The 13,895-nt window shown below is 40.8% G+C and overlaps 1 pseudogene; it reads right to left on the reverse strand.

Annotated features, from left to right (window-relative positions):
* Positions 1-2,188: 2,188 nt before the first annotated feature.
* Positions 2,189-10,732, reverse strand: LOC121847235 (annotated as a pseudogene).
* Between the last annotated feature and the right edge of the window lie 3,163 nt (positions 10,733-13,895).

A 13,895-nucleotide genomic window follows, 5' to 3' on the forward strand; every position in this document is an offset into this window, starting at 1 on the left:
CCTAACTGCATCTGTCACATACTGCTGAAATGGTTCAAATATCTAGAACAAATATGAACGAAAAATAATCTGATATGGCCTGGTGGCAAGTTTTGCACTCACAACCCAAATTAAATAATTGTAATTTTGATGTGATTTATTGTATTGCAGCTAATTACATTGTAAGTGAAAGCCAAATAAATACAAGATTTTCAGAATACTGAACAATTGATAGTCTGAACAACATTGACACACATTTTTAGACCAGAGGGTAATATTGCCAATTGTATTTTGGCTAGGCACTGTTGGCTCTCATTCTAAACTAAAAATATTTTCTTAATGCACAACTGACTTCGTATACAGCTATTGGACATGTGACGATACAGAATAAGTTAGGTGCTTTAATAAAAGACACCTCTTGTGGCGCATATGACTTTTACCTGAAATCTGTGGAATGTAGTTTTTTTTTAAATGTTAAAGGGATTTCAAAACACTAGATGGCACACTAATCTAGGGGGGGAAAATACAATATGGCCTTCAGATTATGAGCTCAGCATCAAACAACGTTCCTTTTAAAGTATTAAGCCTTCAAAAGTTTGACAAATCATCACTATAATTTCCAGAGGTCAGAACCTCAGGGTGGACTCTGTTATGTAGCGTTATCTCCAATACCTTCTATTTAAAAACACATCACAATACCACCTAGTAACCGATATCAAGACCTTTCAAATGTATCTTAAAGGGATAGTTCACCCAAATTTAAAAAATGTTGTTTTCCTTCCTGTAAGCAATCTGGACAAGGTATAACCAATCCATGCTTTGTACATGAGCATGCAAGGCATAGAGATGTGATCTGTGGAACGTTCCAGGTGCAACACAGGAAGTGTCTGATCTTGAACAAACCTCTTAGCAAGCAAACAAGCCTGCTTTTCAAAAGTTTGGTCAAGCATGCACAGTTTAATGTTTAAACCATTAGCAGCTGTGTTAGGCTACATTATCCCGAGCATAAATATGTTGCAGACTGATGCTATTCATTTGCGACTGCTGGTACAAGGTGATTACTTAATGAATCCACAGAATGACTGTCACATCTTGCAGTGCTCAAAATCACATTACATTCAAGATCTGCGGTGGGTACCCCATATCATGTAGTAGTTAGTGATACAGGGTCTGCTGTATTGCGGTATGACTAAGTGGACGTTAATTAGACCGTTATCTCGTGTATAACAGTGTGCAGATGTTATGGCTCTCAATGACCTGACTTATCCCCCTTTCTTCTAGTCATAAACAATTCTATCCATGTACATATTCAACAAGGTGATGCAAAGTGCAAATAGCGCAGCAATATATTAAAGCTGTGTGACATGGAAACTATAGAGGGATTATAACTTGTCTCATGCAAACTGGCCTATGTGACATCCACATTAACATAGCTGACACAAGGGCTAAAATTTCATCTGCATTGTTTACCACTAATGAAGTATGCGAGACGTGTTGAATACTGCTTATAATACTACAAATATGCAAATCTATTGGCTTTTCACGATGCCTTTAGGGGCTCACATTAATTCAAGTATCAGGTTTGAGAACCCTACTACTGATCTTCTAATGACTTAAAGAATACTAGAAAAAACATTCCATCTGTGGTATAAAATGGCTGGTTGGCAGTCCTGTGAGCTAGAGCAGGGATGTCAGCACAGCGCAGAGGTGCATACACAGGCAAAGTCATAAGGAATTACATCTGATCAAAGCTTCTAGTCCATGCCCCTGTGTTCTGGAAGACTCAGTCTGATTCTCTGGGCCTCGAGTCATCCAGAGGGATTGAATCCCAGAGCGGACTCCTGTTCCTCAGGGGTTAAAGGTTAACAGCAACATGTCGGTCACTTCTTTCCATTCAATGAACTTTTTCCTGTATTCTCAATGTTTAAGCTTAAACTATAAACTTAAACTTTATAAACTATAAAATATCTATCAATAAAAAATGATTGATTAAGGAATGGGTCTCTTGACATTATTAGTATTTTTAGTATTTATTTTGACCGTATTTGAATAGAAAAATCTCCATTGCAAAGGGAGAGAGGGGTGTGGGCCACTACATTAAATTTATTTTAAAAAACAAGGTCAAAAGATTGAACCAGGCATGAATCCCCCCAAAGGACAACAATTATTTGAATGGTTGATCACAAAAAAAACAGCAAGGGATGAGGATAATGAAAACAGTAAATAACGGTTTGGGTGGTCTTGCTGGTGGAGAGGGGTTCTTGAGAGGAGGGGACTGGGGTTATTCTGTTCTCTTTAGTCATAGTACATAGTACCGTCAAACTCAGCCCTCTCTCTCCGTTGTTGACGAATTCATCAGGGTTGGAGCAGTACTTGTTGTCGTAGACCTGCCGAGGGAGGCCGTATGTGGTCATGCCCTGTTGGGACGCCATCTTGTTGGTGCCCATCTGCAGTGAGACGGTGGAGGTGTCGCATTCCTCCAAGCCCAGACTCTTGTCATAGATGTGTCTCCTGGTGCCAGGGGCCGTCATGCCAGACTGAGAGAGGAAGAAAAGCGGGGGATGATTAGATATAGGCTACAAAGTGTAATATTTTATATCATATTAATTGTTTTCATGATAGGCAGAGAGAGGGGAAAACTCCCAAGATGTGCAGAATGTTAGTCAATTCTATCTCTACCAGAGAATATCTATTTGTGAAATCAAATGGCGCCCCACCTGGTTGGCACCCTTATTGGTGCCCATCTGGAGGCTGATGGTGGACTGGTCCAGAGGGTTCTCCATTCCCCCCCTCGGGTCATACAGGTGACGCCGCGTGCCATAAGATGTCATGCCCTTCTGGCTGGCAAGTTTGTTGGTACCCATCTGGACAGACAGGCAAAGGTAGTGCACTGGTTATGCCTGAACTACAATACCATTAAACCAATCCTATCGGCCAAACTAAAAACAAATGAAGGTATGTTATAACATGCTGCTACTACTACTTATATTACATCTGTAATAACAGTGATATCTTAGTGTATATGATACAAAGACTGTTCTGACCTGCAGGCCGATGACATTGCGCCCTTCCTTCAGCATGTCTGGGGCGAAACAGCGCTGGTGTGCTGTTGCATACTTCACTCCCATGTCATGCTTGGAGTGGAAACCTTTGGACTGGGCCTGGTGAAGAGGGGAAGGTTAGAAAAACAGATTATGGATCCTCACGTGAAGTAGAAGTAGGTTTTCTTACATGCCACTGACAATACTTTCTACATACAGTACTGTACAATGTGCTGAGATTCCTCTTTGGGTTTCCACTCACAATTCCAGCCAGGGTGATGAGCGTGCTCTGGACCTGGGTGTAGTTGGTATTCTCAAACAGGTCGTTGGCCTCAAACAAATCGTATGGCTTCATACCATAAACTGTGATGGCTCGTACAAAATTGCCAATGTTTTCCAGCTGGGCAATGAAAAGAAAGAAGAATTAGCCAAGAACAAATGGTCCACTGAGGTAAAAGCAAGAGTACAAACAAAGAGAACACCAGTTACTGAGTTATTTGTTATTTTGATATTGTCATGTTTCTTTAAATAGTCATTCTATTTGAGACTCAGGACTTCAGAATGGTCAGCTGTGTGGGGTTTTCTTCAAAGCCCTACTCACCAGTTGGATAATATTTTTCTCTTTTATTCCCGACAAAGGGACCACATGTGAGTGCATTGATTCTTAGTGACATTGTATGTCATGGATGATTCTTTGAAAGTGCCTCAACAAACACTTAAAAGTGCTGTTTTCTTTTTGAGTCTCATAAAAGAGATCTGAAGACGCACACGGAGATGTGCCCCATTAAAAAACGTAGCTGCAGCTTGGAATGTAAATAAATAATCACTATGCCAAACAAAAGACTATCTATCTGGTTACATATTTTAGCGAGTTCAGTGGATGAAAGGTATGGAGTGGAAAAAACTACTGACTCTTGGCATGCTTATGCTGCTCAATACTATGCAAAGTATCTATAATAACTATAGCCTACTGCACTTCATGATGGGCATGATGTTATATAATAATACAAAAACATTTATTCTGTCTCAGAACAAGCTTACCTGATGCCAGTTTTGAGGGGAAGTGTTAATCTTTCTCACAGATCCTGGCTGAAGTGTGTTGATAAGTCTACACACAAGGAAAGAGAAAGCACAGAACAGTCAAAATACTGTTCTGACTTTGAGTGGCCCAGTCATCATTAACAGTGGGGAAATGTATGAGACAATGATATTGGAAGCCACAGAAAGTAATATGGTGATATGACACACAATATGCTCTGCCATTCTGCACGGCCACAGTACTGAGGAGAGTATCGTTCACTCACTCGCACAAGATGACCCCATCCTTTAGGTTCTCCATGAAAGGATCAGCGATCTTCTTGCCTGTTACGTCCTGGATCCACAGCCTCAGCTCCTCCTCCTTCTGGGGGTCATACTTCTGGGCCAACTGAAGAGGCAGAGGTCAAATGTTATACAGTGCATTCGGAAAGTATTCAGACCCCTTCACTTTTTCCACATTTTGTTACATTTCAGCCTTATTCTAAAATGAAGTAAGTTATTATTTTTCCGCCACACACAATACCCCATAATGACACAGCGAAAACAACGCAGTGAAGGGGTCTGATTACTTTCCAGATGCACTGTAAATGTGTTGCATTTGACTGCATCCTAACATCTGCAGACACTCAGGTCTTGTAACTGTCAGTTCTGCATGATGAATGATCTTGTGACAGGTGCTTGGCTACCGGAAAAATAAAAATGATCTTACAACAAACTAACTATAGTAAACGAGTCATAGAACTATGATATTTATCAGAGCTATTATCCCCCCCTTCTCCTTTTTCCTTTCTCATCTTGTAACAGAGGGATAACATTCCTCTCCACTTTCCTTTGAAAGCCTACCCATTGTAATAAAACCTAACGATGAAGATTAGAGTTAAAAAACAACAGGAAGAAAGGTTAAAATGGCCATGGGACATTCCTGCATGGAGAAACACTGATTCTCCGCTTCCATGTATTTCCCTATTGGCACAAACGCACCCCCCTAATACCATAAATTCTATGGTTGCGTCTGTAGCCCCCTTCTCACTCTGCACTCTCTCCTTTTCTGAATGTTCTGCTCACTCACAGTCTGGGAGAGGGCTTGTGAGACCAGGAGCCAACACAAACAGGTATTTCAAAGCAGCAGGGTTTGCGTAGCTTCCAGTCCATCACACCAAACTTGGGAGAAACAGCTCACCCTATTACTCCTCCCTGTGCTCCCTCTCTCCCTCTGGGTTTTCCGGAATCTGTACTTTTACAGTGAGGCAATCTACTCAGGCAAACCACATCTGATAATGAGATGCCAAGACCTGCAGACAGCACTTGCATCCAGCCAAGGTATTTTGGTCAGAGTTTCATTTAACTGTGTCAGGAGGTCAGGAATGTAATCAGAACTGGTTCATTTATTTAAAAATGTACAAGTCTTTGATGCCAAAATTGGCACCTATCCATTGATTCTATCAGTGTTTCTCATGTATGAACTCAGTGGAGAGAATATAAATTAAATCATCGTAGGCCAAGGAATAAGGAATAAAATGGTTTAAGTTGATACAAACAGGGGTGAAAGTAAGATGGAACGGTCCAGTATGGAGTACTGGCAAAATAACGAGTGGGTTTACGTCATACCGGTAAAACATGAACCTATCACAATAATTAAAACAGATTTAAAGAAAACTGTAGGCTATCACACTATTTATCATACCGCATGTCATTCGTATGAAGAATTATGGACTTGAAAACTTGTGGAATACGTTCCAAAATGCAGTGGTTCAACTACAACACTGACATTTTGATAAGGCAGAAGATGAGTGGCCAAGACTGAGATGCACGCAGACAGCAGTATACACATCAATTCAGGTTACAAGACTTGTGTAGGCCCAATGAAGGACAATCACCGAATGTCATTCAGAACACTTTTTTGGTGTTTTTGTAAGTGATGTATCTTTGCATGTATCAAAAAAGGCACTGCTGTATGGATGCCGGAATTATTTTAGTGTGGAGGCGTAATAGTTGGAATAGTAACTAAAGTCTGACACTGACTGTAGTCATATATCGCCTATTATAATGTATAACTAATTATAACTAATTATAACTCCAGCAGAACATGTCTTTGCAGTAAAATTATAGACCAAATGCTAATTTTGTCACCGGGAACAGGAGTGGAGAAATACAATTGATTTATTTTGCATCTTGAGAGAATGAGATTGAGGCTTTAGGGACCTGTTGTGTAGCCTTAAAAGTGCAATTTTCTTCAGCTACATGAAAGCTGACAGTATTTCATTTTCAGCCACATTAAATATGCTTCCAAGACGAACTGAAATACTATCAGAAACATGTTGATCGTTTTCACAGCTTTTCATTTCCTTGCAACCGGTCAAACAGATGTCATTTGGAAATCTCCCTGGTCCCTAAACGTCCTCGCTTCGTGAGAGAAGCAGAAATGAAAAGAGAAACTTAACCATGTCACCTATACGGAACAAAGATTTAAACGCAACATGCAACAATATCAAAGATTTTACTGAGTTACAGTTCATAAAAAGAAAGCAGTCAATTGAAATAAATTCATTCACATGACTAGGTAGGGCCGCTTTGGGATGGTATAGGCCCACCAACTCGGGAGCTAGGTCCACCCACTGGTGAGTCAGGCCAAACCAATCAGAATGAGTTTTTCCCCACAAAAGTGCTTTATTACAGACAGAAATACTCCTCAGCACCCCCACTCCCTCCTCAGACGATCATGCAGGTGAAGAAGGTGGATGTGAAGGTCCTGGGCTGGCATGGTTACATGTGGTCTGCGGTTGTGAGGCCAGTTCGACATACTGCCAAATTCTCTAAAACAACGTTGTGGCTTATAGTCAAGAAATGTATATTAAATTGTATGGCAACTGCTCTGTTAGACATTCCTGTGGTCGGCATGCCAAATGCATGCTCCCTCAAGACATCTGTGACATTTGTGTTATATGACAAAACTGCTAGTGGCATTTTATTGTCCCAGCACAAGGTGCACCTGTGTAATGATCATGTGGTTTAATCAGCTTCTTGATATGCCACACCTGGCAAAGGAAATGCTCACTAACAGGGATGCAACCAAATTTGTCCACAACATTTTAGAGAAATAAGCTTTTAGTGCATATGGAACATTTCGGATCTTTTATTTCAGCTCATGGAAAATGGGACCAACACTTTACATGTCGCATTTATATTTTTGTTCAGTATAGATTGTAGATGATGCACTGTAATTCTATTGATTATGCCATCATTAGACTTTATCTAGTATTCTAGAATCGCCAGGCATCAAGTAATGACAGAGGAGGAGCTGTAAGGATCTAATTATAGACAAGTTGACTAACAAATGTAACAAAATAAAAAGCAGAGAAAATATCTAAATGTAGCTTAAAAGCTATTCCCGCACCCTGTTGTTCAGGCGTCCCTGATTAACTTCTGCGCAAGTAGCCTACATTGCGTTTTGAAGTAATTGATTGACACTCAGATGAAAACACATGACAGGTCATGTTAATGCCACATCAAAAGGTAGGCTAATACATTTTAAAGTTAAAGGACAAATCTTCACTATTAGCCCTGTAGAATCCTATTAAATGAATGGGGATTCTATATATGTAATTCTACACACACAGAAGGTTGTCCAGGAATACATTACATTTACTTTCACCCCTGGATACAAACATGTTGAAGGTTGACATTCCAGTGAATCCACAGGCTTTGTCTGTCTGTCTCTCCTCTGCCTCAACAGTGTTTTGTCATTTCTCACTGGAGTGTAAATTGTTTACAGAGAGACACTTGCTCAGGTTGTAAGACAGAGCTCAGGGACACCTTAAAAGGAGGTTTAGGTTGCTGACGTACCTGTCTATCAGTCTCTGGAGCATATCCGCTATCATCGGATGTCATGCCACTGGCATATGTATATATATATATATAACAAAAGTTTATCTCAATACTTTGTTATATACCCTTTGTTGGCAATGACAGAGGTCAAACGTTTTCTGTAAGTCTTCACAAGGTTTTCACACACTGTTGCTGGTATTTTGGCCCATTCCTCCATGCAGATCTCCTCTAGAGCAGTGATGTTTTGGGTTTTGGGGCTGTTGCTGGGCAACACGGACTTTCAACTCCCTCCAAAGATTTTCTATGGGGGTTGAGATCTGGAGACTGGCTAGGCCACTCCAGGACCTTGAAATGCTTCTTACGAAGCCACTCCTTCGTTGCCCGGGCGGTGTGTTTGGGATCATTGTCATGCTGAAAGACCCAGCCACGTTTCATCTTCAATGCCCTTGCTGATGGAAGGAGGTTTTCACTCAAAATCTCACGATACATGGCCCCATTCATTCTTTCCTTTACACGGATCAGTCGTCCTGGTCCCTTTGCAGAAAAAACAGCCACAAAGCATGATGTTTCCACCCCCATGCTTCACAGTAGGTATGGTGTTCTTTGGGTGCAACTCAGCATTCTTTGTCCTTCAAACACGACGAGTTGCGTTTTTTACCAAAAAAGTTATTTTGGTTTCATCTGACCATATGACATTCTCCCAATCTTCTTCTGGATCATCCAAATGCTCTCTAGCAAACTTCAGACGGGCCTGGACATCTACTGGCTTAAGCAGGGGGACGCATCTGGCACTGCAGGATTTGAGTTCCTGGCAGCATAGTGTGTTACTGATGGTAGGCTTTGTTACTTTGGTCCCAGCTCTCTGCAGGTCATTCACTAGGTCCCCCCGTGTGGTTCTGGGATTTTTGCTCACCGTTCTTGTGATCATTTTGACCCCACGGGGTGAGATCTTGCATGGAGCCCCAGATCGAGGGAGATTATCAGTGGTCTTGTATGTCTTCCATTTCCTAATAATTGCTCCCACAGTTGATTTCTTCAAACCAAGCTGCTTACCTATTGCAGATTCAGTCTTCCCAGTCTCGTGCAGGTCTACAATTTTGTTTCTGGTGTCCTTTGACAGCTCTTTGGTCTTGGCCATAGTGGAGTTTGGAGTGTGACTGTTTGAGGTTGTGGACAGGTGTCTTTTATACTGATAACAAGTTCAAACAGGTGCCATTAATACAGGTAACGAGTGGAGGACAGAGGAGCCTCTTAATGAAGAAGTTACAGGTTTGTGAGAGCCAGAAATCTTGCTTGTTTGTAGGTGACCAAATACTTATTTTCCACCATAATTTGCAAATAAATTCATTAAAAAATCCTACAATGTGATTTTCTGGATTTTTTTCTCTCATTTTGTCTGTCATAGTTGAAGTGTACCTATGATGAAAATTACGGGCCTCTCTCATCTTTAAGTGGGAGAACTTGCACAGTGGTGGCTGACTAAATACTTTTGCCACTGTACATATATGTACTGACTGTTACTCTGTGAATATGACCTGTTCTATACTGTTAACACTGATGATGGCACTAACCATGGTGGCCAACTATAAGGAAATGTTTGTTTGAAGAGTGCCCCTGTGAAAGTATGGATGAAACCACTATGTATGCAGGAACCAGGGCTCTTCCAACACAATAAGGCTGATGATAGGGATAGCAAATTCAGTTGTCATTGACAGACATGGAGTTGGGAGTTCTGGAATATCATGGGATAGTTATTTGATTCCATTGGCAGAGTCATGCTGTGTCCAAGTTGAACATGGGTTGTCAGCAGTTATGTTACACACACATATTGTGCATCACTGTCATTGCACTGTCACTGAAAATACAATCTCTCCCAGAACATTAGTGGATGTTGACAGCACAGTCGCCTACATGGTAGGCCTACAGTAACTGGTCCATAGACTCTTGATTGGTGTTGGTGACTCATTTATTCTGTGTCTAGACTTTAAAGGGGCAATCTGCAGTTCAAACAATAACAAACCGTGGACAAACCACCACTTTTGGTCAAATAGCTTAGGGATGGGTCTGTAGAAAATGTAACCACTGATGGGTTCTGATGATGGGGTAAGAACAAGGAACTAAGCTCATGAAGACTTATAAGTCATATTCTTCAGAATCAATGGGTATCATGAATTTAAATGTCCAAAATGAATGTAGCGATCACAGATTGATTGACCCTTTAAAAAATATATGTACATACTGGTAGCCTTCTAAAGACACCTTCATATCAGGCCTTGTGGAATCTGTGAGTAATTCTGTCATTGTGTTCTGTGACGAACAGGTTAGGTGATATCACCTGTAATCTAAATGACCCAGTTCAAAGTTGTGAATCAGATACAATTGGTTTGGATACCCTCACGATAAAGTAAACTGTCAGAATGGTGGCTGCCATTTTATCAGTATAGGCCTAATGCCCTAGACCTATGATCACCATTGACAGTCCAATTTGACAGTCCAAAAGCCTATTCGATAAAATAATATCCTCTGAAAGCAAAAATATATTTATTGGCCCTCGATATACCATTGGTTCCCTACAACTAATACATCTGAGAGATGCGCGTAGTGACAAGATATGCGAAGTCAAGTGCGCACCTTCTGAGCGTGAGCATTATCTTGGCCCGCTGATGTCAGTTACGCAAAGACCCCATTATTTTAATTTCAATTAAAAGAAAAGCTACATGACATGCGAGATACATACCTTACTTTTGACCTCAGCAGAAAGTCGAAGGATGGTCCACCTGCTGAAATTCTTTGACATAGTTATCTTTGATTATTCACAGAGGAGATTTAAAAATGGTGAAATACACCCCTCTATCCTGGCACGAGAAAACCCACAGCAAGTCCTCTTTCTCCCTGGACTCCAATGGATATGACAGAGCCGCGGATTCAGGATATCTTCTGTAACGTTCTTGCTCGCTCTGGTGAGGCTGTGGACCACTTTGCAACACTTTTCTCAATCTTTTTTAAACTCTTCCCATCTGTGGATTTCTGGAGTGCGGCGCGTTGGCTGGTGCCTGCATCCAATCCCGACGTTGCCTCTTCCTCTGGTGATGTCACCAGAATGGCATTTGACTCGCTCAGTGTGTCACTTTTTCCACCTTAAGGGAATTGGATGTTGGATGGATGATCCTTCTCAATTGCCTAATTTTACTGCATCCCAATTTCACTTTCATTACCAAATGAAATAAATATCAAGCACATCACAAATTCATAGACCTATAGCTATTATTAAATAGTTGAGGGTCTACCTCACAATCACAGGTCAAGGCAGACCTTTAGAGTTTTGAATTACACATTTAACTTTATATTTATACAAAGTATTATAAAGTAATATTTATACATGCTGCAAGATGTTTCATTACTGTAGATGTAGATCCTATATGACTTGGTTTATATTGTTGGGCAAAGAGGTTCAAGACCAGTGTAACCCTAATTATGGTCATGGTCAAGGATGGCTAAGAAAGCAGATATTGAAAAGGCTAAATGGACACTTTCTCACTTGAGCATATTTAATTGATCACTTTCTTATGTAAAACTATTTCAGTATGAATAGCAATATGATTCATCCTGATAATAATACATTAAATGTATCCCAAATGTATTTATGTAGTGATTAACATTTTATATGTATTCTTCCTACCATTTTCAACCCTGATGCTTTACAATTCCTGTCTTGGTTTTTCCATAACAAACTTGGAACTAAATACTACAATCTACTTTTTAAAAAGTGCTTCACTCCACTTCTCTGCTCGTCCACAGGCAGATGACAGGGGAATAGAATGCAAAGCCAGCGGGCTGTGGAGTGTCAAAGGGGAACAGGCAGCACTGCTCCCCAGAGAGCAGCAGGATGATTCACCCTACTGCTATTAGTCCTGTCCCACTTTCACTCTCACGTACATATGGTGGTAATGCGTTACCAGACAGGGCATGAAGAGAAGGTTCTGGAAAGAGCACTATGAGGGGATGGAGGATGAGGAAAGGGGTTATGGTGGAGGGCTGTGGGAATGCTGGAATAGTTTTGTTCAAACACCCTGACCCAGTAACAATACAGGCAGGATTACTGTAAATCAATCAAGTTGATGATAAAATGCCAAGAGTAGTTTGGTAGAGCAGCAGTGAAACGGTCTGCAAAGCTCACATAATTCCAAGTGGTTTTTTAATATGGAGGTTCCTAGACAATGATGGACAATTAATGACTAATTCCAGTTACAGTGTAATTACACGTTGGAGCATATCGTTGGGACACCAATGTGGTTTTTTTGCAGGGCATCTCAAATGAAGAAGAGTGGAAGTCAATTGGACTTTCTCTGCCTCCGTAAAGATAAATGAATTATTTCCACCAGCCGTGAAATACCTGTTTATATGGTTTCTAGAAGATCACAGACCTAACATTATAAAAGTAAATGATTTGAGTTGAGAATCATAATGCCTCGCTCAGGCAATTGCATTTGTGTGTGGAAAAGGTCACACATTTTTGACGATAAATGAGAGTTTCAACCTGATAGGCTAGCTGTAGTGGTGGCAGTTTGGTTGAGACATCTTTACACACAATAGTCTATAGTGTATAAACCAAGAGGTTATGAAGCTTAGACTCTTACTGGAGCTACTGATCCTAACTACTGAGCACCATTAACAATGTTAACAACTATGTTATAACCCAATAGTTGACATTTAATATCGGCACATAGTCATGAAGAGTTTGAGAACACTGTCTGAGTACACTTTGAAAACAATGACCAGAAAAAGATACACTAAGCAAAGCTTAGATAGAGCTGGTTTGTGAAGATTGGCCCTTTATGGTTTATGAGTCCTATCAGCAGTTGAAACAATAACCACTGTTTTGGTAAAAAGCTGAGGGATGGAGCTGTAGAAATGTAATCACTCTCAAATTCATAGACAGACCTATGGATGCAAGGACTGACCATCCATGATATCAACATTATAGTTTTAACCATGTTTTGAGGGTATACAGTGTTTGTTTACATTGATTTTGTTTACAAACATTGGAGTAAAACAGGCTTATATTTGGGGTTCTGATGGGGGCAAGACATTAAAACTAAGCTCATGAGGCATTTAAGTTACATTCTTCAAGAATCAATGGAAACATTCATTTATGTCTAAAAAAGGATGCAATAACTGATTGCCCCGTTAAAGCTCACCTTAAAGTCTTACTTTAGGTATGAGGCTGCGATGTGTGATGACAAACTAAAATTATAGTGAAGCCTTGTGTAACATGGCCATAAACAGACTGTCAGTGAAATACAGAAGCGCACAAGTACAGCGAGAGAGAGTAGCTGAGTGTGGGACCAAGCAAGGGTCTTATAAACATCTCAAGGAGAGAAGAGGCACACGAGAGGAATTTGGACACTTTATTTGGGCATGATGGGAGAAGGAAGGGCCGTAACTGGCTGGAGCAGCCCAGATGTAATGTGATGTGAAAGTGGAATCCCTCAAACTGATAATGAACTACTGTTACATGTTTGCTGTGCAGTGGGTCTGTTGTGGGTCATGTACAGTGAGAGGAAGCATAGGGAACATATCCACACCTCCAGATTGGAAACCTCTTATGATGGTCTGTTTATTTGAACACTAACATGCTGGGGTCTTGAGATGACAAGGTTTGGATAACTTTACAACTTTAAATTCAAACGGAATTAGAAACACAAGAAAAGAGCCATTAGAGAGGGTACACCTTGGTAGGAAGGACACCTAGGCTAAAAACAGAGCTCAGGCAAAGGGAGATGAGAAGACTGAGGCTTTGGGAGAGCTACGAGATTCAAGAGGCAGACAAATTGTGCAAGTCATAATACTGACAAAGCAAAGAAATAATGTGCACGTGTGTAGCTGGAACTGTTGAGAAACATGGAGAGCAGCGAGAGACAGAAACTGCTGTTCTGGATGGTAGAGGGCATTTCCAAAGTTCCAGCTCCCCCTCACCACACCCTCATCCACTCTGTCTGGCTATTTATGGTA

Source organism: Oncorhynchus tshawytscha, linkage group LG09, assembly GCF_018296145.1.
Source record: "Oncorhynchus tshawytscha isolate Ot180627B linkage group LG09, Otsh_v2.0, whole genome shotgun sequence".
Lineage (NCBI taxonomy): Eukaryota > Metazoa > Chordata > Actinopteri > Salmoniformes > Salmonidae > Oncorhynchus > Oncorhynchus tshawytscha.